Source organism: Lactuca saligna, chromosome 7, assembly GCF_052625555.1.
Source record: "Lactuca saligna cultivar CGN05327 chromosome 7, ASM5262555v1, whole genome shotgun sequence".
Taxonomy (NCBI): domain Eukaryota; kingdom Viridiplantae; phylum Streptophyta; class Magnoliopsida; order Asterales; family Asteraceae; genus Lactuca; species Lactuca saligna.
Genome location: NC_136423.1, coordinates 181,067,887 through 181,095,084, shown reverse-complemented (window position 1 = coordinate 181,095,084; position 27,198 = coordinate 181,067,887). Strand labels below are relative to the sequence as shown.

The following is a 27,198-nucleotide window of genomic DNA, read 5'->3' as shown; positions in this document are numbered from 1 at the left end:
CCACGTGGACAAGTCTAATAACTATATTGCATATGACTTCGAAACCTAATCAGCAATCGTAGCTTTCAAAAGCCGCTGTCGAACTCTGATCATATCAGAAACATGTCCTTTAGATGAAGGATGATATATTCCTCCATTCCAGATATCATATGAACTGAGACATGGATTTTAATCATACTCTCTGTTCATGTGTTGTTTCCTGATTTCCGATTTATGACGACTGACAACACACTATAATTGAACACATCAACTTAGTCCCGGCTTGGCCAAGCGCTTAGGGTGTCATCACTAAATCATCGAGTTGCCCACATATATCGCTTTTATCCTACTTTGGGTAAAAGGAACAGATAAACTTGGACTCAATGCTCGCTTGTACCTACTCATCAAATCACACACAACAATATGTTTTATAACACCAAGTTACTGGTGCGTTTGCATATTATCAATGTGCGACCGAATAACATAATACAATTCACACGTCTCGGTTTCAAGAATCTAGGATATTATCGTCTCACGAATCACGCGTGATAAAATCCATGAAGCGATCCAAGTGAGCGTGGATTTAGTCCAATACTCTAATCTTATAGGAGCACTCTGCAACAAACTTTTGCAATGTCTAAGACACTTTAAACAATCTACAGTCAGGTTCATGATAGTCTTCTTTCATACATACTTCCAAAGTATGATGAACTGTGGATGGTTTGAATAATCTTATTTTTCGGGAAGTCAAAAACATGCAAGGTGAAACACAAGAATAATACTAATCCCATATGGTCTTAAACTTTTGAGTATAAAAAAACTCATTTTCTATCATTTATATTATTTTAAAATATATTATCAAAATGGTCATTGTGGTTTACCAAATGTCACGAATTCAGTCATTTTATACTTGAAAAGACGAAAATGTCATTACCTGAATACAAACGGAGTTAGTAAAATGGCTATCTATGCAAGTTTTGCAAACCACAATGACCATTTGCATAAAAAAATTAACAGTGACTGACTTTGTGACATTTGACAAACCATAGGGACTATTTTTGTAATTTAGTCTAAAAACTATAGTATTAACATAAAATGATAAGTAAAATTACATTAATTAACTCTACATAATGGTATATATCTTAAAAAAGCTTCATAATCAAACTTAAAAATAACCAAATACATAAGCTTTTACTAATTAATAATAACAATAGTTAAAAAGTTAACATTAAATCTAAACATAAAATTTTACTTTATTTTCACTCAAACCATGGATTGAAGCCATTGATTAATGTGATTGTAACATATATATTTGTTTTAAAATATATACTTCAGCTTATTATAAGATTTTCATTATTTTACAGTAAACGTAAAATAAATAATTGTTTTTAATAACGTATATTTTTAATAATTTTTGTTATGTAACGTTAATATATATCAAACATGTTGCCTAATTTTACATACGAGGAAACACTTGAGATATAAAGTAATGGAAATCATCAACCTTAATAGGAAAAATATATTACAAAGTATATCAAATTACACAAAACACAAAAACATGTGAATGAGAGCACTCGACAATAATTTAATCTAGCCACAAATATCATGAATGCGATCAAATAAAAAACATTATAATCTCCGGATCAATCAAATAGCCTGAGCTCTATAATGGAATTTTCTTTTCTTTTGATATTGTTGTACAATCTAGTTCTTGGAAGGTGGTGGAGCAAAGAAAGGAATATTGGGAAGAGTTGTTGGAAAGTTAGGGATGGTAGGCATAGAAGGCAATGGAGGCAAGGAAACTTTGGGCATGTTAGGGATGCTGGGTATTTGTGGTAGTGGCAGTGTGGGGATGGTGGGCATTTGTGGTTGTGGCATTGTCGGGATTGTTGGTATCTGTGGCTGTGGCATTGTCGGGATTGTTGGTATCTGTGGTTGTGGTAGTGTCGGGAATGTGGTTGCTTGCAGCAAATTGCGGGAAGCAAAACACATCTCATTTGTTGTAATTGAGAATAGTGCAATTGCAAAAATGTAAAGGTAGGAGGTGGAAGCCATTGTAGGATTTTTTTTGAGTTGCTAAAGATGAGTCAAAAGATTCTGAGAGGTGATCGAAGATTAATGAAGTTGATTAATTTGTGAAAAATAATGTACAAGGGAGCAAGTATATATAGGTAATGCACAGTGATAATGAATGATCAATAAATAATTAACGTGTCTTGAGTTTTGTTGAGACTTACATTAATTAGGTTGGTTGGTATGAAGATATCCAAGGCATGTAATGTTGTTAAACAACTTTCTGATAAGAAGAAATTGTTTATTAATCCTCCAATAGTAGGTAAGCTGTTTTGCCACATAATATCGAGAGTTTTCCTTTTAAGAAATTAATGAAAAAAAAAAAAAAAAAATTCACTCACAATTTCTTGTCAATGGTTTCCTCAACGGCCCAGATCTTGTATCTAAATTTGCTGCATCAATGGCCCTCAAACACCCACAAAATATCGATTATTCTGTTCAACTATTGGACCAATGTGAGAATCCCTCCGTCTTTGCTTTAAATTCTCTAATCAGAGTTTACTCCAAGAGCTCAACTCCTGAAAAAGGATTCGATTTCTATAGAAGAATTGTAAAATCGAATCATAAACCTGATAATTACTTGTTTACGTTCTAGATCAATTCTGTTGCACAGTTAGTGGATAAGAATTTTGTTTTGGCTGTACATGGGACTGCTTTGAAATACGCCTTGGATCAATACCCACATGTTCAAAGCGGGTTGAGTAATTTGTACGCTGAAATGGGATCTCTTAGGGACTTAAAAGATATGTTTTTTAGCATCCACAACCCAGATTTGGTAACTCAGACAACAATGGTGGTCGCCTGTTCAAAGTTAGGAGATATCAAATTCACACGCCAACCGTTTGAAATAATGCTCGACCGAGATGTGATTGCCTGGAACGCAATGAAAGCAGGGTACGTGCGTTTCGGGGAGCCTTTAAACGGACTCGAACTGTTTAACGCAATGGAAATGAAAGGTTTGAAGGTTAATGTGTTATCTGCATGCACTCGGTTAAGTGCTTTAGATGCGGGACAACGGGCATATAGATATATAAAGTATAAAAAACTACAAATCAACACAACTCTTGGTAGTGCACTAGTCCATATGTACGCAAAGTGTGGGGTTATTAACACGCAATGAATGTTGTTGGGGTGATGAAAGAAAAGAACGTTTACACATGGAGTGGTGCCGTGGGAGGACTAGCGATGCATGGTTATGGTAAAGAGTATCTTGATATTTTTTCCGTTATGCAACAAGAAAACATCGCACCAAAGGAGGACACTTTCCTTTCAATCTTAAAGGCTTGTAGTGTAGCGGGTCTTGTTGAAGATGGTTGGAAGCATTCTGAATCTATGACCAAAGAGTAGAGCATTATGGATGTATGGTTGATTTATACGGCCGATTGAACCGTTTGGATGAATCATTACGCTTCATCCAGAGTATGACATGTGCACCGATTGCTGAAGCATGGGGTGCACTGCTAAATGCCAACAAGATTTATAAAAATGTGGTAATGGCTAAACTTGCGTCTAGAAAGATGGTGATTAGATGCTAACAATATATGGAGTAGTGAATGTTTTTGCGGATTTCAAGAATTTCAATGGTGTTGATGGCGTGAGGCATAAAATGAAGTCAAAAGGTGTTGTGAAGATCCATGTTGTTATCGTTATCGATAGTTAAGTTAAACATGTTCAACTATGTTGAACTGGTATTTAACTTTGTTTTGACTTTTTAACAATGGTTTCATTTTGAAAAGTATTTAAGCATTCATTGCATGTTTTTGTAATTCTTGCAATTTTAATGGGTATTTTAGTTCTTGCCATTTCAATGCATTTTTTTTCTCCTAATTTTTAGTTTCCATGCATTTTTTTTTGTAAGTTTTATACAACATTTAGTTTATTTCTTTTAAAAAAAATCAATTTATAAATTTGTACCACTTAATGCTCAATAATTTTTAAAACTATTATAATGTATTGAAAAAAATTGTTTTTATTATAAAAAAATCAGACCAAGCACATTAGATCAAACAAAAGGAATCTAATAAAACAGAAACAATACCAAGCCTTTACAATTATTCCTACCTATTTAAAATTGTGACAACTGTACAAATTTAACATCTCAATCTAATTTAAATTAAATTGAATGACACATGTTACCACCTAAATAGGTATGAAGATAGTAGTGATGGGACTCGATTTATGGACCGGTTCAGAATTGGACTAACCCGGACTATGTTCAACTCTGGTTATTATAAGGTTACGACCCAAAATCATGTACACATATGAACATAGTATACGAACTTCTCTACATAACTTGCACACATGGTTCATTAGTTTTACTTCCGACACGACATACTTTAATTATGTAAATCTTGTCACCCATGAGACGTAACAAGATTTCACATAAGTGCAAAGAAAAATAAAATTTTCTATCTAGACATAGATTTGTAACTTTTGAATTATTTACCAATAATAATAGTTAGTGGTTTTAAAATGACTAATTGATGATCTTTCATATTTTTTTAATAGTAATAATTAGTTTAAAAATAATTCACAATAATAATAATTAATAGTAACATAAAACCATACTACATTTTTAACTTACAAACAATGGTTAGTATTTTAGTTCTTGCCATTTCAATGCATTTTTTTCGTAATTTTTTAAGGTTCCATGCATTTTTTTGTAAGTTTTATAAAACATTTAGTTTATTTCTTTAAAATAAATCTTTTTATAAATTTGTACCACTTAATGCTCAATAATTTTTAAAAGTATTATAAGGTATTAAAAAAATTGTTTTTATCATAAAAAAAAAAAATCAGTTGAAGCACATTAGATCCGACAAAAGGAATCTAATAAAACCGAAATGGTACCAGGCCTTTACAATTGCCTCAACTATATTTATTTGAGAGAAATTAAATATCCTCCTACCTTTTATTTCTACCTATTTAAGATTGTGACAAGTGTACAAATTTAACATCTTAATGTAATCTAAATTAAATTGAATGACATATGTCACCACCTAAATAGGTATGAAGATACTAGTGATGGGACCCGATTTATGGACCGGTTTAGAATCGGATTAACACGGATTATGTTCAACTCTTGTTATTACAAGGTTACGACCCAAATCATGTACATATCTGAACATAGTATACGAACTCCCCTTCACAAAACTTGCATACATGGTTCACTAGTTTTACTTCTCACACAACATCCTTTAATTATGTAAATCTTGTCAACCATAAAACGTAACAAGATTTCACATAAGTGTAATGAAAAATAAATTTTTCTACCTAGACATAGATTTGTAACTTTTGAATTATTTACTAATAATAATAGTTAATGGTTTTAAAATAACTAATGGATGATCATTCATAACTATTTAATAGTAATAACTAGTTTAAAATTAGTGCACAATAATAATAATTAATAATAACATAAAATCATAATACATTTTTTCAACTTACAAACAATGGTTAGTATTTTAGAATATTATCATAATTGAAATTTAAAATGGACCAAATAAGTAAAATTTGGATTAAATAATCATGACAATAGTAAAAAAATGTAACATAAAATTGAGAATTAAATTTAATTTTATTCACACCCAATATGAAGGTGGAAGCCATGATCTATGTGATTTTAATATGTGTTGCACTACTAGAAACATAAGTATTGGCGACGAACATTTCTGTCGGGAAATCCGTTGCTAAAGCCATTAGTTATAAATCAATGACGGATACAGATGAAAAAACCTTAGTAGCTAATGGGTAGCGACGGATCAACAAGTGATTGGGCTATCACGGAAGACTTTTGGATTAAGTACATTTTGTCAAAGATCCGTCGCTAATTGTCGTCGCTTATCCGTTGTTGATTATTTGTAAATGAACAATATTTCTATATATTTAATCATTGTTACTAATGTAATTAGCAATGGTCTATTAGGTGTTGAATCTACCATTAATCTGTACCCAAATGTCACAAATGAAATTCCGGATTAACAAAGAAATTAAAACCATGTTTACACCAAATTAAACATCATGTCGTATCATTTTATTAATAATAACATACTTTCAAATCAAATAAAAAACTAGCAACATACTTTCAACTTAAATAAAAAACTAGCAACAATTAATAGCAACGTACAATTTACACAATTTGTAAAAGTTTTTGTTTCTATCCTTATAATATATTTGTGATAATCATGCACTATCGTTTTGATTATTTCAATAAGAGTAGTGGAATGCTTTATGGTCATCAGAAGTTGTGGTTGTGAAGACCTAAGTAAATGTTCCCATAATTATAAATTGTATGAAAATGCTATACTAAAAAAATAAAAAAAAAACATTGGGAAATTTCAATACCATAAACATACTTTTCCATCCACTTTTGACGTTAGTGACAAACCAAACAATCATATGGTAGTGGCTGTAAAAGAACGAAAAAAGTAAATGTTTTATATAGTAAAAGCACATGTTAAGAAGGTAATGAACATCATAAAGAGTTATAGTTAAGGCTATTTTTTCCACATTAAATGCTTTAAATATTAGTGTTTAATTGATGTTTAAAAACACTTGAGAAGATGGAAGATATAAAAATACAAGACTTGTTGTTGATTGCCATATTTGCTTCCTAAAATCATATCACAAACATCAAAATTAGAGCTGAAAAGTTATAATCCAAATATGGATAATGGCAACTTCATGAATATATGAGAAATTAATTGAAAGAACTAAATTATAAAGGCTAAAAGGTCATAATCCAAATATGAATAGTAGCACTATGTAATATACCTACTAAAGTAGTTTGATATCTTTCAAACTTGTAGGCATGGGAAACATAATAACAACTTCACGCACTCCTTGGAAAATGCATTAACTTTTCATTTAAATATGTAACCGAATTGTTTGGCATATCAATCTGTTAGGTTATAAATTTAAGAATTAAAATACAAATATTTTTTCCAGTTATGAGTTAGTAAAAAAAGAATTGCATAAAATCTAGGGTTTTTGTATAATATTACTTATGTGAACTTACCTTGAAATACTTATTTCATTATCTACACATGGGTGGTTACCAATGTTTCAACTCTTAGTACACATACAAAGTGGCGGATCCAAGATTAAAGTAAAAGGCTATACCCAAAAATTTTCCTTTGCTACCTCGAGAACCACCTAGATATGCTTATGGTAGTACACCTGTCTTGTTCATAAGCCTTGTACTCTTTTCCCCTTCCCCTCACCTTCTATATCCATAACTGGTTATAGGCTCCAACCAACACACCTTTACTTTGGATCCATATAACATTGAGCATAGTCAGAATAAAACTTAGATAACATCAAAGACACATACAAACTCTACTTAGTTCACCTCTTTTGAGTATGGTTAAAACCTGATGGTTTTGAGCACTACCTCAATCCTATGGTGTACATGCGAACCCCAAAGCTTTGGATCTAGTTTGTCTAATGAACATGCAATAATCATCCAAAGCTCATAAACCCTAATTCTAGCATAGAATAATCGAAATTGACAAAAGAATATAGTTTAGATCTTACCTTGATTGTTATGTAGCAATAACAAACTAAGTTCCTTTTGATCTTGACCTTTGACAGCTTAGTGCCTCAAATGTTGCACCTCTAATGGATTTACAAACACCATGAGCAAGAAGATGACCTAGGAGAAGGAGGAGGAGCACCAAAAACTTCCAAGAACCCTTAGGGAATACTTCACCACATTTTTGGGGCCTTAGGGGTTCCTTATATAGGTAGGCTATTAGGGTTTTGAACTAGGAAACCCTAATTTGACTGCTTAGGCCCTAAGCAGCCCATGAACTCCCTCCTTAGAGGCCTTGGACGAATTCTTATGAGTTTCCCTATAGATTTCGTCCACTCCAACTTCTATGGAGTCCATTAGCCCATTTATGCAACTGTCTTATAATTACACATTCAGTCCCCTTTATTTAATTAATATCTTTTAGCCAAAAAATTAATTATTATTAATTCTTGACTAATATTAATTAAACACTATGATTTCTCTTTTAATATATTATTCATATAATATATTAATAAATCATAATTAATCCTTTTTCTCCTTACTTCATCCTATCAGCTGTTATGGTGAAGGCAACCCAAAAGGACCATGCTCACAATCGGGTCAAGTACATACCAAAATATTTATGGGCTTAGACACCTAATCCAACAGCCTCTCACGTGGACAAGTCTAATAACTATATTGCATATGACTTCGAAACCTGATCAGCAATCGTAGCTTTCAAAAGCCGCTGTCGAACTCTGATCATATCAGAAACATGTCCTTTAGATGAAGGATGATATATTCCTCCATTCCAGATATCATATGAACTGAGACATGGATTTTAATCATACTCTCTGTTCATGTGTTGTTTCCTGATTTCCGATTTATGACGACTGACAACACACTATAATTGAACACATCAACTTAGTCCCGGCTTGGCCAAGCGCTTACGGTGTCATCACTAAATCATCGAGTTGCCCACATATATCGCTTTTATCCTACTTTGGGTAAAAGTAACAGATAAACTTGGACTCAATGCTCGCTTGTACCTACTCATCAAATCACACACAACAATATGTTTTATAACACCAAGTTACTGGTGCGTTTGCATATTATCAATGTGCGACCGAATAACATAATACAATTCACACGTCCCGGTTTCAAGAATCTAGGATATTATCGTCTCACGAATCACGCGTGATAAAATCCATGAAGCGATTCAAGTGAGCGTGGATTTAGTCCAATACTCTAATCTTATAGGAGCACTCTGCAACAAACTTTTGCAATGTCTAAGACACTTTAAACAATCTACAGTCAGGTTCATGATAGTCTTCTTTCATACATACTTCCAAAGTATGACGAACTGTGGATGGTTTGAATAATCTTATTTTTCGGGAAGTCAAAAACATGCAAGGTGAAACACAAGAATAATACTAATCCCATATGGTCCTAAACTTTTGAGTATAAAAAAACTCATTTTCTATCATTTATATTATTTTAAAATATATTATCAAAATGGTCATTGTGGTTTACCAAATGTCACGAATTCAGTCATTTTATACTTGAAAAGACGAAAATGTCATTACCTGAATACAAACGGAGTTAGTAAAATGGCTATCTATGCAAGTTTTGCAAACCACAATGACCATTTGCATAAAAAAAATTAACAGTGACTGACTTTGTGACATTTGACAAACCATAGGGACTATTTTTGTAATTTAGTCTAAAAACTATAGTATTAACATAAAATGATAAGTAAAATTACATTAATTAACTCTACATAATGGTATATATCTTAAAAAAGCTTCATAATCAAACTTAAAAATAACCAAATACATAAGCTTTTACTAATTAATAATAACAATAGTTAAAAAGTTAACATTAAATCTAAACATAAAATTTTACTTTATTTTCACTCAAACCATGGATTGAAGCCATTGATTAATGTGATTGTAACATATATATTTGTTTTAAAATATATACTTCAGCTTATTATAAGATTTTCATTATTTTACAGTAAACGTAAAATGAAATAATTGTTTTTAATAACGTATATTTTTAATAATTTTTGTTATGTAATGTTAATATATATCAAACATGTTGCCTAATTTTACATACGAGGAAACACTTGAGATATAATTAAAGTAATGGAAATCATCAACCTTAATAGAAAAAATATATTACAAAGTATATCAAATTACACAAAACACAAAAACATGTGAATGAGAGCACTCGACAATAATTTAATCTAGCCACAAATATCATGAATGCGATCAAATAAAAAACATTATAATCTCCGGATCAATCAAATCGCCTGAGCTCTATAATGGAATTTTCTTTTCTTTTGATATCGTTGTACAATCTAGTTCTTGGAAGGTGGTGGAGCGAAGAAAGGAATATTGGGAAGAGTTGTTGGAAAGTTAGAGATGGTAGGCATAGAAGGCAATGGAGGCAAGGAAACTTTGGGCATGTTAGGGATGCTGGGTATTTGTGGTAGTGGCAGTGTGGGGATGGTGGGCATTTGTGGTTGTGGCATTGTCGGGATTGTTGGTATCTGTGGCTGTGGCATTGTCGGGATTGTTGGTATCTGTGGTTGTGGTAGTGTCGGGAATGTGGTTGCTTGCAGCAAATTGCGGGAAGCAAAACACATCTCATTTGTTGTAATTGAGAATAGTGCAATTGCAAAAATGTAAAGGTAGGAGGTGGATGCCATTGTAGGATTTTTTTTGAGTTGCTAAAGATGAGTCAACAGATTCTGAGAGGTGATCGTAGATTAATGAAGTTGATTAATTTGTGAAAAATAATGTAAAAGGGAGCAAGTATATATAGGTAATGCACAGTGATAACGATTGATCAATAAATAATCAACGTGTCATGAGTTTTTTTTGAGACTTACATTAATTAGGTTGGTTGGTATGAAGATATCCAAGGCATGTAATGTCGTTAAACAACTTTCTGATAAGAAGAAATTGTTTTTTAATTCTCGTATATGTTAGGTAAGCTATTTTGCCACATAATATCGAGAGTTTTCCTTTTATGAAATTAATGACAAACAAAAAAAAAAGTAAATTCACTCACAATTGCTAGTCAATGGTTTCCTCAACGGCCCAGATCTTGTATCTAAATTTGCTGCATCAATAGCCCTCAAACACCCACAAAATATCGATTATTCTGTTCAACTATTGGACCAATGTGAAAATCCCTCCGTCTTTGCTTTAAACTCTCCAATCAAAGTTTACTCCAAGAGAGCTCAACTCCTGAAAAAAGCTTCGATTTCTATAAAAGAATTGTAAAATCGAATCATAAACCTGATAATTACTTGTTTACGTTCTAGATCAATTCTGCTGCTGTACATGGGACTGCTTTGAAATACGCCTTGGATCAAGACCCACATGTTCAAAGCGGGTTGATTAATTTGTACGCTGAAATGGGGTCTCTTAGGGACTTAAAAGATATGTTTTTTAGCATCAACAACCCAGATTTGGTAACTCAGACAACAATGGTGGTCGCCTGTGCAAAGTTAGGAGATATCAAATTCACACGCCAACAGTTTGAAATAACGCTCGACCGAGATGTGATTGCCTGGAACGCAATGAAAGCAGGGTACGTGCGTTTCGGGGAGCCTTTAAACGGACTCGAACTGTTTAACGCAATGGAAATGAAAGGTTTGAAGGTTAATGTATTATCTGCATGCACTCGGTTAAGTGCTTTAGATGCGGGACAACCGGCATATAGATATATAAAGTATAAAAAATTACAAATCAACACAACTCTTGGTAGTGCACTAGTCCACATGTACGCAAAGTGTGGGGGTATTAAGACGGCAATGAATGTTTTTTTGGGTGATGAAAGAAAAGAATGTGTACACATGGAGTGGTGCCATGGGAGGACTAGCCATGCATGGTTATGGTAAAGAGTATCTGGACCTTTTTACCCTTATGCAACAAGAAAACATCACACCAAATGAGGTCACTTTCCTTTCAATCTTAAAGGCTTGTAGTGTAGCGTGTCTTGTTGAAGACGGTTGGAAGCATTCTAAATGTATGACCAAAGAGTAGAGCATTATAGATGTATGGTTGATTTATACGGCCGATTGAGCCGTTTGGATGAATCATTACGCTTCATCCAGAGTATGTCATGTGCACCGATTGCTGAAGCATGGGGTGCACTGCTAAATCCTAACAGGATTTATAAAAATGTGGAAATGGCTAAACTTGCGTCTAGAAAGATGGAGGAATCAGAGGCTAACAATGAAGGTGCGTATGTGTAGTTGTCCGTATATGTGGAGTTGTCGAATGTTTTTGCCGATTTTAAGAATTTGAATGGTGTTGATGTTGTGAGGCATAAAATGAAGTCGAAAGCTGTTGTCAAGAATTAATTGCTTGTTTTTGTAATTCTTGCAAGTTTAATGGGTATTTTAGTTCTTACCATTTCAATGCATTTTTTTGGAATGTTTTTAGTTTCCATTGCATTTTTTGTAAGTTTTATAAAACATTTAGTTAATTACTTTAAAAAAAGTCAATTTATAAATTTTTACCACTTAATGCTCTATAATTATTAATAGTGTTATAAGGTATTTAAAAAAATTGTTTCTATTATTAAAAAAAAAAAAAAGACCAAGCACATTAGAGCAGAAAAAAGGAATCTAATAAAACTTAACCCGTACCGGTAGTACCAGACTGACTTTAACAATTGCCTCAACAATATTTATTTCAATCCACATTTGCCTATATTTTAATGGGACTCGATTTATGGACGGTTTAGAATCTGACTAACCCAGATTATGTTCAACTCTGGTATTACAAGGTTACTACCCAAATCATGTACATATATGAACATAGATCAAACAAAAGGAATCTAATAAAACTAGCCTTTACAATTGCCTCAACTATATTTAGTTCAGAGAAATTAAAAATCCTCTTACCTTTTATTCATACATATTTATGATTGTGACAAGTGTACATATTTAACATTTCAATCTAATTTAAGTTAAATTGAATGACACATGTCACCACCTAAATAGGTATGAAGATAGTAGTGATTGGACCCAATTTATGGACCGGTTTAGAATTGGACTAACCCAGATTATGTTCAGCTCTTGTTATTACAAGGTTACAACCCAATTTATGGACCGGTTTAGAATTGACTAGATAAGTAAAATTTGGATTAAATAATCATGATAATAGTTAAAAGTATAACATTAAATCTAGAATTAAATTTAGTTTTAGTTACACGGAGACAGAAGGTGGAAGCCCTTGATTGATGTGATTTTCATATGTGGTGCACTAATAGAAACGTTGGTATCGGTGATGAACATTTCCATCGGGAAATCCGTCGCTAAGGCCAATCAATGATCGCTAATGGTCGGCAACGGATCAACGAGGGATGGGGTATCGCGGAAGACTTTTCGATCAAGTACATTTTGTCAAAGATCTGTCACTAATTATCGTCGCTTATCCGTTGTTGATTATCTATAAAGGAACAATTTTTCTATAAATTTAATGATTGTTACTTATATAATTAGCAATGGTCTATTAGGTGTTGAATCTATCACTAATCCGTACCCAAATGTCACATATGAAATTCCAAATTAGCAAAGAAATAATAACAATGTTTACACCAAATTAAACATTAAGCCATATCATTTTATTAATAATAACATACTTTCAACTCGAATAAAAAAACTAGCAACATTCTTTCAAATTAAATGTTCCCATAATTAGAAATTATATGAACATGCTATACTAAAAAAATCGGAAATTTCAATACCAAAAACATGCTTTTCCATCCACTTTTGGCGATAGTGACAAACCAATCAATCATATGGTAGTGGCTGTAAAAGAATGAAAAAAGGAAATGCTTTATATAGTAAAAGCACATGTTAAAGAAAGCAACGAACATCATAAAGAGGTATAGTTAAGACTTTTTTTTCCACATTAAGTGCTTTAAAGATATAGTGTTTAATTGATGTTTAAGAACACTTGAGAAGATGGAAGATATAACTGGCAAAATACAAGACTTGTTGTTGGTTGCCATATTTGCTTCCTGAAATCATATCACAAACATCAAAATTAGAGCTGAAAAGTTATAATCCAAATATGGATAGTAGCAACTTCACGAATATATGAAAGATTAATTGAAAAAACAAAATTATAAAGGCTAAAAGTTATAATCCAAATATGAATAGTAGCACTTTGTATATACCTACTAAAGTAGTTTGATGTCTTTCAAACTTTGGGAAACATAATAACAACATCACGCAATCCTTGATAAATGCTTCTAGCCTTTCATTTAAATATGTAACAAAATGTTTCGCATATCAATCTTTAGATTATAAATTTAATAATTAAAATTCAAATATTTTTCCTAGGGGTTAGTAACAAAAGTACTGCGTAAAATATAGGGCTTTTGTATAATATTACTTATATGAACTTACCTTGAAATACTTATTTCATTATCTACACATGGATGGTTGCCAATGTCTCAACTCTTAGTACATATACACAGTGCCGGATCCAAGATCAAAGTAAAAAGCTATCCCCAAAATTTTCCCTTGCCTACCTCGGGAACCACCTAGATATGCTTATGGTAGCACACCTATCTTGTTCATGTAACACCATAAATTTTCAAACAAAATTTTCAATTTTAAATTTCCAACGTCACAATTAATAATTCAAAAAATCTCGAGTATCGATGTCATAACGTATTTCGAAATAGTTTTCAAAAGTAATTATCAAAATTCAGGATCCTCATTAATGACTCTTTTCTTTTGTGTGTAAAATCGAGCCGCCACCTTCCCGCAATCCTGATAATAACCTGAAACGCATAACACATAACACGGTAAGCACACATGCTTAGTGACTTTCCCAAAATATCACGTGCATACAATTAGCCACTCAATGCTATAACTCTACGAGACCTTCCAGTCAATGTGTCTTAGGGGACTTTAGTCCCATAATCCTGGTAGACCTTCTGGTCCATATCATGTTGACCTTCCAGCCCATACACCGTTGACCTTTCGGTCCACATCATACTACTCATAACATATCATAGCACATACATATCATATAACAACATACATCGCATACTCATTATAGCACATAAAACCTTCCGGTCACACATAATTACCACTCTAGGTAAAGTATAGTGAGAAGACTTACCTTGAAAGCAACCAACTGACAGCCTCGCACTCGGAAATCTCGACCTAGCTTTCACCTAACACATAGGATAAACATCCGTTAGCAATACTTACTCATACTCAAACACATCCAAGTGTATTATCTTTCTCTGTCTAACTCTTGAAGTGGGTAAAAGACCATTTTACCCCACCATGGCCTCCATCACACATGGTTGACCCAACCCTAAAGTCAACTGTAGTCAAACTCGAGTCTACAGTCTAGATCTGACCCGACTCGGCGAGTGCACCCTTGTGACTCGTCGAGTCCACTCACTTTCTCTGAAGTTTCGCGAGGATTCAAATCCACTCGTCGAGTTAACCCCACAACTCGCCGAGTTAGTACGTGATTCAGCTTGACCAGGAAAACCCTAACCGACTCGTTGAGTCGTCTCATGGACTCGATGAGTCTATCCATCCCTTTTCTCATTCAGACGATTTCAATCAGATCTATCACTCTAAACTATAGATCTATCATCTCAAGGCTCAATAATCACGTAAAGCTTCAATCTTTACGTTCATGCATGATGCTATTGCTTCAAAATGCCATTACATGCCCTCCATGAAAGATTTAGCTCATCAGCCCTCATTTGGACAACTAAAGTTGGGGCATCTAGTCTTCAAGGACCTCACAAGGTTCAGATATAAGGTTTGCCTCCTCAGATCATGTCTCAATTATCTCATAGGCACAAACGAAATGCAGTAAAACCCTATAACTACCAAGATCATGAAATCTAACCAAAATAGATGAAAAGGATGTACCTTCTACAACAGTTCCACATGAAGAAATGCTAGATCCACAACCACCATCTCGTTTCTTGCTTGAATCATGCTCTTTTCCTTCCATTAGACCCACCAAATTACTTGATTTCATCATAAGAACTATCTCATGGATCCAATGGCAATTTAGGGCTTCTCATAGGAGGTATGAGGCACACCCAAGGTCATAAGTTCCCTTAAATAGGCCCCAACTCCGGAAACTTAGGTTTTCTCTGCCCATAACCTACTCGGTGAGTCTGTCCTTGGACTCGTCGAGCCTGCTCATTAAATCTACATAATCAACTCGATGTGACTCGGCGAGTCAGAACTTCGACTCGTCGAGGCCCTCCTACATCCTCAAAAATTGAATCGCAAACTATCATACCCGAAATTACGGACGTTACAATTCTCCCCCACTTAATTTGATTTCGCCCTTGAAATCGTTCTTTAGCACCTCACAGATCAATACCTAACAGCCCGCGAAGCACTACCCAAGAGGATTTCATACCACACACTATCTTCCAGTGATACCTGATCCCAAACTCCCAAACTCAGAAAAGGACGGACCCAACTGCTACTTCAATCCCACTACCAGCTCCCCAGGATCCGAAAACTCTAGTGGTTTGGAAGCATGACAGACCGCCCCCTTCAAGATTTTACCATGTTATTCGCTCCTTGAATAACAGGTCCAACAACTTACAATCGATCTATTTATGAGAATCTATTTTCAGGAGAGAAAAAAAAACTCACCTACAACAGGAGGTCGGCATCGTTGCCGGAGACGGTGAAGCTTCTGATGGCATTGTCAATTGCGGAGACAGCAGATGATTGCAATCGAAGAGGTGGAAGGAGAACAAATTTTATTTAAGGCTTCAATCGATCTAGGGTTAAAATCAATAGTAGAAGATGGACCTTAGCTAAAGTCAACGACTTCTAACCACAGATTAAGACAGACTAATACACGGTGGAGATTGCGATTGAAGGAGTCGGGAATGGAAACTGTAAAGCCGTCGGCCAAACCACCAATGGCGCACATTGGATAAAGTTAAAATCTGGGGCCATAACCGAATTTATAATTCAGATTGTTGCGAAAGAGAACGACGATCGGAAATCGGAAAGAACAGCCACAAAATTGAGAAAATAGAGTATAGATAGAAAAGACGTACGGGTGTAGAAGACGGTGGAACAACTTCGTCGGTGAAGGGGAACAGGATTCATATCGATAATAAAAATTAGGAGAAAACCCTCCGTGAAAGATGATTCGGAGCAGATAAAAATCTTGGTGTGCAATTTCAACAAATGCAAAAGAAACCTTTATCGTGTTCGCCCGTATTTGTGTAGATAAAAAAATTGAAGACGGAGAATCGAATTGAATTACAGGCGGCAGATGAAAGAGAAATCAATGGAAAAAACGATGTTGTACTACGTGTATAGATATCAAGCAGTATAGTGGCGAGGGCAGCAGACATGTACCATTTCAACGACCAGAGCCCGATATAAGCGAGGCTCAAACCAGCCAGCCAAAGGAAATATGGTTTGGCTTGGCTCAAAACCTGCTACTGTAGATAAGAGCAATCGAAATTAATTGTATATATAATATATATCAAACATATTGCCTAATTTTATATACGAGGAAACACTTGAGATATAAAGTAATGGAAATCATAAACCTTAATAGAAAAAATATATTATAAAGTATATCAAATTACACAAAACACAAAAACATGTGAATGAGAGCACTCGACAATAATTTAATCTAGCCACAAATATCATGAATGCGATCAAATAAAAAACATTATAATCTCCGGATCAATCAAATCGCCTGAGCTCTATAATGGAATTTTCTTTTCTTTTGATATTGTTGTACAATCTAGTTCTTGGAAGGTGGTGGAACAAAGAAAGGAATATTGGGAAGAGTTGTTGGAAAGTTAGGGATGGTAGGCATAGAAGGCAATGGAGGCAAGGAAACTTTGGGCATGTTAGGGATGCTGGGTATTTGTGGTAGTGGCAGTGTGGGGATGGTGGGCATTTGTGGTTGTGGCATTGTCGGGATTGTTGGTATCTGTGGCTGTGGCATTGTCGGGATTGTTGGTATCTGTGGTTGTGGTAGTGTCGGGAATGTGGTTGCTTGCAGCAAATTGCGGGAAGCAAAACACATCTCATTTGTTGTAATTGAGAATAGTGCAATTGCAAAAATGTAAAGGTAGGAGGTGGAAGCCATTGTAGGATTTTTTTTGAGTTGCTAAAGATGAGTCAAAAGATTCTGAGAGGTGATCGAAGATTAATGAAGTAGATTAACCTGTGAAAAATAATGTACAAGGCACCAAGTATATATAGGTAATGCACAGTGATAACGATTGATCAATAAATAATCAACGTGTCATGAGTTTTTTTTGAGACTTACATTAATTAGGTTGGTTGGTATGAAGATATCCAAGGCATGTAATGTCGTTAAACAACTTTCTGATAAGAAGAAATTGTTTATTAATTCTCGTATATGTTAGGTAAGCTATTTTGCCACATAATATCGAGAGTTTTCCTTTTATGAAATTAATGACAAACAAAAAAAAAAGTAAATTCACTCACAATTGCTAGTCAATGGTTTCCTCAACGGCCCAGATCTTGTATCTAAATTTGCTGCATCAATAGCCCTCAAACACCCACAAAATATCGATTATTCTGTTCAACTATTGGACCAATGTGAAAATCCCTCCGTCTTTGCTTTAAACTCTCCAATCAAAGTTTACTCCAAGAGAGCTCAACTCCTGAAAAAAGCTTCGATTTCTATAAAAGAATTGTAAAATCGAATCATAAACCTGATAATTACTTGTTTACGTTCTAGATCAATTCTGCTGCTGTACATGGGACTGCTTTGAAATACGCCTTGGATCAAGACCCACATGTTCAAAGCGGGTTGATTAATTTGTACGCTGAAATGGGGTCTCTTAGGGACTTAAAAGATATGTTTTTTAGCATCAACAACCCAGATTTGGTAACTCAGACAACAATGGTGGTCGCCTGTGCAAAGTTAGGAGATATCAAATTCACACGCCAACAGTTTGAAATAACGCTCGACCGAGATGTGATTGCCTGGAACGCAATGAAAGCAGGGTACGTGCGTTTCGGGGAGCCTTTAAACGGACTCGAACTGTTTAACGCAATGGAAATGAAAGGTTTGAAGGTTAATGTATTATCTGCATGCACTCGGTTAAGTGCTTTAGATGCGGGACAACCGGCATATAGATATATAAAGTATAAAAAATTACAAATCAACACAACTCTTGGTAGTGCACTAGTCCACATGTACGCAAAGTGTGGGGGTATTAAGACGGCAATGAATGTTTTTTTGGGTGATGAAAGAAAAGAATGTGTACACATGGAGTGGTGCCATGGGAGGACTAGCCATGCATGGTTATGGTAAAGAGTATCTTGACCTTTTTACCCTTATGCAACAAGAAAACATCACACCAAATGAGGTCACTTTCCTTTCAATCTTAAAGGCTTGTAGTGTAGCGGGTCTTGTTGAAGAAGGTTGGAAGCATTCTAAATCTATGACCAAAGAGTAGAGCATTATGGATGTATGGTTGATTTATACGGCCGATTGAGCCGTTTGGATGAATCATTAGGCTTCATCCAGAGTATGTCATGTGCACCGATTGCTGAAGCATGGGGTGCACTGCTAAATCCTAACAGGATTTATAAAAATGTGGAAATGGCTAAACTTGCGTCTAGAAAGATGGAGGAATCAGAGGCTAACAATGAAGGTGCGTATGTGGAGTTGTCGAATGTTTTTGCCGATTTTAAGAATTTGAATGGTGTTGATGTTGTGAGGCATAAAATGAAGTCGAAAGCTGTTGTCAAGAATTAATTGCTTGTTTTTGTAATTCTTGCAAGTTTAATGGGTATTTTAGTTCTTGCCATTTCAATGCATTTTTTTGGAATGTTTTTAGTTTCCATTGCATTTTTTGTAAGTTTTATAAAACATTTAGTTAATTACTTTAAAAAAAGTCAATTTATAAATTTTTACCACTTAATGCTCTATAATTATTAATAGTGTTATAAGGTATTTAAAAAAATTGTTTCTATTATTAAAAAAAAAAAAAGACCAAGCACATTAGATCAGAAAAAAGGAATCTAATAAAACTTAACCGGTACAGGTAGTACCAGACTGACCTTAACAATTGCCTCAACAATATTTATTTCAATCCACATTTGCCTATATTTTAATGGGACTCGATTTATGGACGGTTCAGAATCTGACTAACCCAGATTATGTTCAACTCTAGTATTACAAGGTTACTACCCAAATCATGTACATATATGAACATAGATCAAACAAAAGGAATCTAATAAAACTAGCCTTTACAATTGCCTCAACTATATTTAGTTCAGAGAAATTAAAAATCCTCTTACCTTTTATTGATACATATTTATGATTGTGACAAGTGTACAAATTTAACATTTCAATCTAATTTAAATTAAATTGAATGACACATGTCACCACCTAAATAGGTATGAAGATAGTAGTGATTGGACCCAATTTATGGACCGGTTTAGAATTGGACTAACCCGGATTATGTTCAGCTCTTGTTATTACAAGGTTACGACCCAAATCATGTACATATATGAACATAGTATACGAACTCCCCTTTACAAAACTTGCATACATGGTTCACTAGTTTTACTTCTGACACAACATCCTTTAATTATGTAAATCTTATCACCCATAAAACGTAACAAGATTTCACATATGTGCAAAGAAAATAATTTTCTACCTAGACATAGAATTGTAACTTTTGACGTATTTAATAATAATAATAATTAATGGTTTTAAAATAACTAATGGATGATCTTTCATAACTTTTTAATAGTAATAACTAGTTTAAAAATAATGCACAATAATAATAATTAATAATAACATCAAATCATAATACGTTTCTTCACGTACAACCAATGGTTAGTATTTTCGCATATCATCATAATTGAAATTTGAAATTGACTAGATAAGTAAAATTTGGATTAAATAATCATGATAATAGTTAAAAGTATAACATTAAATCTAGAACTAATTAAATTTAGTTTTAGTTACACGGAGACAGAAGGTGGAAGCCATTGATTGATGTGATTTTCATATGTGGTGCACTAATAGAAACGTTGGTATCGGTGATGGACATTTCCATCGGGAAATCCGTCGCTAAGGCCATCAGTGACGAATCAATGATCGCTAATGGTCGGCAACAGATCAACGAGGGATGGGGTATCGCGGAAGACTTTTCGATCAAGTACATTTTGTCAAAGATCTGTCGCTAATTATCGTCGCTTATCCGTTGTTGATTATCTATAAAAGAACAATTTTTCTATATATTTAATGATTGTTACTAATATAATTAGCAATGGTCTATTAGGTGTTGAATCTATCACTAATCCGTACCCAAATGTCACATATGAAATTCCAAATTAGCAAAGAAATAATAACAATGTTTACACCAAATTAAACATTAAGCCATATCATTTTATTAATAATAACATACTTTCAACTCGAATAAAAAAACTAGCAACATTCTTTCAAATTAAATGTTCCCATAATTAGAAATTATATGAACATGCTATACTAAAAAAATCGGAAATTTCAATACCAAAAACATGCTTTTCCATCCACTTTTGGCGATAGTGACAAACCAATCAATCATATGGTAGTGGCTGTAAAAGAATGAAAAAAGGAAATGCTTTATATAGTAAAAGCACGTGTTAAAGAAAGCAACGAACATCATACAGAGGTATAGTTAAGACTTTTTTTTTTCCACATTAAGTGCTTTAAAGATATAGTGTTTAATTGATGTTTAAGAACACTTGAGAAGATGGAAGATATAACTGGCAAAATACAAGACTTGTTGTTGGTTGCCATATTTGCTTCCTGAAATCATATCACAAACATCAAAATTAGAGCTGAAAAGTTATAATCCAAATATGGATAGTAGCAACTTCACGAATATATGAAAAATTAATTGAAAGAACAAAATTATAAAGACTAAAAGTTATAATCCAAATATGAATAGTAGCACTTTGTATATACCTACTAAAGTAGTTTGATGTCTTTCAAACTTGTAGGCATGGGAAACATAATAACAACATCACGCAATCCTTGATAAATGCTTCTAGCTTTTCATTTAAATATGTAACAAAATGTTTCGCATATCAATCTTTAGATTATAAATTTAATAATTAAAATTCAAATATTTTTCCTAGGGGTTAGTAACAAAAGTACTGCGTAAAATATAGGGCTTTTGTATAATATTACTTATATGAACTTACCTTGAAATACTTATTTCATTATCTACACATGGGTGGTTGCCAATGTCTCAACTCTTAGTACATATACACAGTGCCGGATCCAAGATCAAAGTAAAAAGCTATCCCCAAAATTTTCCCTTGCCTACCTCGGGAACCACCTAGATATGCTTATGGTAGCACACCTGTCTTGTTCATGTAACACCATAAATTTTCAAACAAAATTTTAAATTTTAAATTTCCAACGTCACATATAATAATTCAAAAAATCTCGAGTATCGATGTCATAACGTATTTCGAAATAGTTTTCAAAAGTAATTATCAAAATTCAGGATCCTCATTAATGACTCTTTTCTTTTGTCTGTAAAATCGAGCCGCCACCTTCCCGCAATCCTGATAATAACCTGAAACGCATAACACATAACACGGTAAGCACACATGCTTAGTGACTTTCCCAAAATTTCACGTGCATACAATTAGCCACTCAATGCTATAACTCTACGAGACCTTCCAGTCAATGTGTCTTAGGGGACTTTAGTCCCATAATCCTGGTAGACCTTCTGGTCCATATCATGTTGACCTTCCAGCCCATACACCGTTGACCTTTCGGTCCACATCATACTACTCATAACATATCATAGCACATACATATCATATAACAACATACATCACATACTCATTATAGCACATAAAACCTTCCGGTCACACATAATTACCACTCTAGGTAAAGTATAGTGAGAAGACTTAACTTGAAAGCAACCAACTGACAGCCTCGCACTCGGAAATCTCGACCTAGCTTTCACCTAACACATAGGATAAACATCCGTTAGCAATACTTACTCATACTCAAACACATCCAAGTGTATTATCTTTCTCTGTCTAACTCTTGAAGTGGGTAAAAGACCATTTTACCCCACCATGGCCTCCATCACACATGGTTGACCCAACCCTAAAGTCAACTGTAGTCAAACTCGAGTCTACAGTCTAGATCTGACCCGACTCGGCGAGTGCACCCTTGTGACTCGTCGAGTCCACTCACTTTCTCTGAAGTTTCGCGAGGATTCAAATCCACTCGTCGAGTTAACCCCACAACTCGCCGAGTTAGTACGTGATTCAGCTTGACCAGGAAAACCCTAACCGACTCGTTGAGTCGTCTCATGGACTCGATGAGTCTATCCATCCCTTTTCTCATTCAGACGATTTCAATCAGATCTATCACTCTAAACTATAGATCTATCATCTCAAGGCTCAATAATCACGTAAAGCTTCAATCTTTACGTTCATGCATGATGCTATTGCTTCAAAATGCCATTACATGCCCTCCATGAAAGATTTAGCTCATCAGCCCTCATTTGGACAACTAAAGTTGGGGCATCTAGTCTTCAAGGACCTCACAAGGTTCAGATATAAGGTTTGCCTCCTCAGATCATGTCTCAATTATCTCATAGGCACAAACGAAATGCAGTAAAACCCTATAACTACCAAGATCATGAAATCTAACCAAAATAGATGAAAAGGATGCAAGTTTATACCTTCTACAACAGTTCCACATGAAGAAATGCTAGATCCACAACCACCATCTCGTTTCTTGCTTGAATCATGCTCTTTTCCTTCCATTAGACCCACCAAATTACTTGATTTCATCATAAGAACTATCTCATGGATCCAATGGCAATTTAGGGCTTCTCATAGGAGGTATGAGGCACACCCAAGGTCATAAGTTCCCTTAAATAGGCCCCAACTCCGGAAACTTAGGTTTTCTCTGCCCATAACCTACTCGGTGAGTCTGTCCTTGGACTCGTCGAGCCTGCTCATTAAGTCTACATAATCAACTCGATGTGACTCGGCGAGTCAGAACTTCGACTCGTCGAGGCCCTCCTACATCCTCAAAAATTGAATCGCAAACTATCATACCCGAAATTACGGACGTTACAATTCTCCCCCACTTAATTTGATTTCGCCCTTGAAATCGTTCTTTAGCACCTCACAGATCAATACCTAACAGCCCGTGAAGCACTACCCAAGAGGATTTCATACCACACACTATCTTCCAGTGATACCTGATCCCAAACTCCCAAACTCAGAAAAGAACGGACCCAACTGCTACTTCAATCCCACTACCAGCTCCCCAGGATCCGAAAACTCTAGTGGTATGGAAGCATGACAGACCGCCCCCTTCAAGATTTTACCATGTTATTCGCTCTTGAATAACAGGTCCAACAACTTACAATCGATCTATTTATGAGAATCTATTTTCAGGAGAGAAAAAAAAACTCACCTACAACAGGAGGTCGGCGTCGTTGCCGGAGACGGTGAAGCTTCTGATGGCATTGTCAATTGCGGAGATAGCAGATGATTGCAATCGAAGAGGTGGAAGGAGAACAATTTTATTCAAGGCTTCAATCGATCTAGGGTTAAAATCAATAGCAGAAGATGGACCTTAGCTAAAGTCAACGACTTCTAACCACAGATTAAGACAGACTAATACACGGTGGAGATTGCGATTGAAGGAGTCGGGAATGGAAACTGTAAAGCCGTCGGCCAAACCACCAATGGCGCACATTGGATAAAGTAAAAAACTGGGGCCATAACCGAATTTATAATTCAGATTGTTGCGAAAGAGAACGACGATCGGAAATCGGAAAGAACAGCCACAAAATTGAGAAAATAGAGTATAGATAGAAAAGACGTACTGGTGTAGAAGACGGTGGAACAACTTCGTCGGTGAAGGGGAACAGGATTCATATCGATAATAAAAATTAGGAGAAAACCCTCCGTGAAAGATGATTCGGAGCAAATAAAAATCTTGGTGTGCAATTTCAACAAATGCAAAAGAAACCTTTATCGTGTTCGCCCGTATTTGTGTAGATAAAAAAATTGAAGACGGAGAATCGAATTGAATTACAGGCGGCAGATGAAAGAGAAATCAATGGAAAAAACGATGTTGTACTACGTGTATAGATATCAAGCAGTATAGTGGCGAGGGCAGCAGACATGTACCATTTCAACGACCAGAGCCCGATATAAGCGAGGCTCAAACCAGCCAGCCAAAGGAAATATGGTTTGGCTTGGCTCAAAACCTGCTACTGTAGATAAGAGCAATCGAAATTAATTGTATATATAATATATATCAAACATATTGCCTAATTTTATATACGAGGAAACACTTGAGATATAAAGTAATGGAAATCATAAACCTTAATAGAAAAAATATATTATAAAGTATATCAAATTACACAAAACACAAAAACATGTGAATGAGAGCACTCGACAATAATTTAATCTAGCCACAAATATCATGAATGCGATCAAATAAAAAACATTATAATCTCCGGATCAATCAAATCGCCTGAGCTCTATAATGGAATTTTCTTTTCTTTTGATATTGTTGTACAATCTAGTTCTTGGAAGGTGGTGGAGCAAAGAAAGGAATATTGGGAAGAGTTGTTGGAAAGTTAGGGATGGTAGGCATAGAAGGCAATGGAGGCAAGGAAACTTTGGGCATGTTAGGGATGCTGGGTATTTGTGGTAGTGGCAGTGTGGGGATGGTGGGCATTTGTGGTTGTGGCATTGTCGGGATTGTTGGTATCTGTGGCTGTGGCATTGTCGGGATTGTTGGTATCTGTGGTTGTGGTAGTGTCGGGAATGTGGTTGCTTGCAGCAAATTGCGGGAAGCAAAACACATCTCATTTGTTGTAATTGAGAATAGTGCAATTGCAAAAATGTAAAGGTAGGAGGTGGAAGCCATTGTAGGATTTTTTTTGAGTTGCTAAAGATGAGTCAAAAGATTCTGAGAGGTGATCGAAGATTAATGAAGTAGATTAACCTGTGAAAAATAATGTACAAGGCACCAAGTATATATAGGTAATGCACAGTGATAACGATTGATCAATAAATAATCAACGTGTCATGAGTTTTTTTTGAGACTTACATTAATTAGGTTGGTTGGTATGAAGATATCCAAGGCATGTAATGTCGTTAAACAACTTTCTGATAAGAAGAAATTGTTTATTAATTCTCGTATATGTTAGGTAAGCTATTTTGCCACATAATATCGAGAGTTTTCCTTTTATGAAATTAATGACAAACAAAAAAAAAAGTAAATTCACTCACAATTGCTAGTCAATGGTTTCCTCAACGGCCCAGATCTTGTATCTAAATTTGCTGCATCAATAGCCCTCAAACACCCACAAAATATCGATTATTCTGTTCAACTATTGGACCAATGTGAAAATCCCTCCGTCTTTGCTTTAAACTCTCCAATCAAAGTTTACTCCAAGAGAGCTCAACTCCTGAAAAAAGCTTCGATTTCTATAAAAGAATTGTAAAATCGAATCATAAACCTGATAATTACTTGTTTACGTTCTAGATCAATTCTGCTGCTGTACATGGGACTGCTTTGAAATACGCCTTGGATCAAGACCCACATGTTCAAAGCGGGTTGATTAATTTGTACGCTGAAATGGGGTCTCTTAGGGACTTAAAAGATATGTTTTTTAGCATCAACAACCCAGATTTGGTAACTCAGACAACAATGGTGGTCGCCTGTGCAAAGTTAGGAGATATCAAATTCACACGCCAACAGTTTGAAATAACGCTCGACCGAGATGTGATTGCCTGGAACGCAATGAAAGCAGGGTACGTGCGTTTCGGGGAGCCTTTAAACGGACTCGAACTGTTTAACGCAATGGAAATGAAAGGTTTGAAGGTTAATGTATTATCTGCATGCACTCGGTTAAGTGCTTTAGATGCGGGACAACCGGCATATAGATATATAAAGTATAAAAAATTACAAATCAACACAACTCTTGGTAGTGCACTAGTCCACATGTACGCAAAGTGTGGGGGTATTAAGACGGCAATGAATGTTTTTTTGGGTGATGAAAGAAAAGAATGTGTACACATGGAGTGGTGCCATGGGAGGACTAGCCATGCATGGTTATGGTAAAGAGTATCTGGACCTTTTTACCCTTATGCAACAAGAAAACATCACACCAAATGAGGTCACTTTCCTTTCAATCTTAAAGGCTTGTAGTGTAGCGGGTCTTGTTGAAGAAGGTTGGAAGCATTCTAAATCTATGACCAAAGAGTAGAGCATTATGGATGTATGGTTGATTTATACGGCCGATTGAGCCGTTTGGATGAATCATTACGCTTCATCCAGAGTATGTCATGTGCACCGATTGCTGAAGCATGGGGTGCACTGCTAAATCCTAACAGGATTTATAAAAATGTGGAAATGGCTAAACTTGCGTCTAGAAAGATGGAGGAATCAGAGGCTAACAATGAAGGTGCGTATGTGGAGTTGTCCGTATATGTGGAGTTGTCGAATGTTTTTGCCGATTTTAAGAATTTGAATGGTGTTGATGTTGTGAGGCATAAAATGAAGTCGAAAGCTGTTGTCAAGAATTAA

General features: G+C 35.0%; 4 pseudogenes; all 4 read left to right on the top strand.

The window, feature by feature from the left end:
• Positions 1 to 1,747: 1,747 nt before the first annotated feature.
• LOC145007515 (putative pentatricopeptide repeat-containing protein At5g40405 pseudogene) lies at positions 1,748 to 3,712 on the top strand (annotated as a pseudogene).
• Positions 3,713 to 10,641: 6,929 nt separating this feature from the next.
• On the top strand, positions 10,642 to 11,942 carry LOC145007514 (putative pentatricopeptide repeat-containing protein At5g40405 pseudogene; annotated as a pseudogene).
• A 6,140-nt stretch (positions 11,943 to 18,082) lies between these two features.
• Positions 18,083 to 19,365, top strand: LOC145007513 (putative pentatricopeptide repeat-containing protein At5g40405 pseudogene; annotated as a pseudogene).
• A 6,532-nt stretch (positions 19,366 to 25,897) lies between these two features.
• On the top strand, positions 25,898 to 27,198 carry LOC145007512 (putative pentatricopeptide repeat-containing protein At5g40405 pseudogene; annotated as a pseudogene).